Source organism: Camelina sativa, unplaced genomic scaffold (assembly GCF_000633955.1).
Source record: "Camelina sativa cultivar DH55 unplaced genomic scaffold, Cs unpScaffold04002, whole genome shotgun sequence".
Taxonomy (NCBI): Eukaryota; Viridiplantae; Streptophyta; class Magnoliopsida; order Brassicales; family Brassicaceae; genus Camelina; species Camelina sativa.
The window spans coordinates 1-700 of NW_010925099.1; the positions used below are offsets into that span (position 1 = coordinate 1).

General features: G+C 38.4%; 1 long non-coding RNA gene across 1 annotated transcript; it reads right to left on the minus strand.

Annotated features, from left to right (window-relative positions):
• Positions 1–119: 119 nt before the first annotated feature.
• Positions 120–700, minus strand: LOC104774614. The gene is made up of 3 exons (XR_765412.2): positions 643–700; positions 238–330; positions 120–142 (listed from the first exon to the last, which is right to left on the minus strand). It is a non-coding gene; the product is annotated as an uncharacterized LOC104774614 (long non-coding RNA).

The window sequence follows — 700 nt, forward strand, 5'->3', positions numbered from 1 at the left end:
GGTGTCTTAAGGTCTCGTCAGTCTCCATGATTGCTGACGAAAGAAAACTAGAAGGCCTCAGGTTTCGCAAGTTTTCACTAACCCACTTTCCATATGGGTTATATGATGCAACCCGCTTCTTTACGTCTGTGTTTTCATATACCTGAACTCACATATTAATAATGAGATACAAAATAAAAAAAAGCACGAGTGTTAACAAATAATGAGAACAATTAAACCGTGATCTGGTGCACCAACCTGTCCACTCTCTAAGTCAACAGATATCATCATGCCAGGTCCTAGACGACCCTTCATGGTGACTTTTGATTCATCCATTGGAAGAACTCCGACCTGTATAAAGGCATGACTTAGCAACTCTTCTGCAGCCGAGATATAAAAATATTGGTGACAGAGCCCCTGTTTATTAAAACCCATCCTCTACTTGCTTAGCAAAGTATTAACTCGGTTTCCTAGAAATCTGTATACAATGAAAATTTTTGGTTTCCTTGAGGGGATTGTAAACACTCCTAGATGTCAGTCTAAATGGTCACTAAGAAACTATCTTATACTGGTCATCGTATCTCAAAAATCAGTTGGAATAACTATTCCAAAACAGAAAAACGAAAAAACTTCCAAAGTGATTAAACAAATTGGTTTTCTGACCTGTCAGGACCTCAACTTTCAAGCATAAGCCAAATGATCTGCTGGCAATCATTACCAC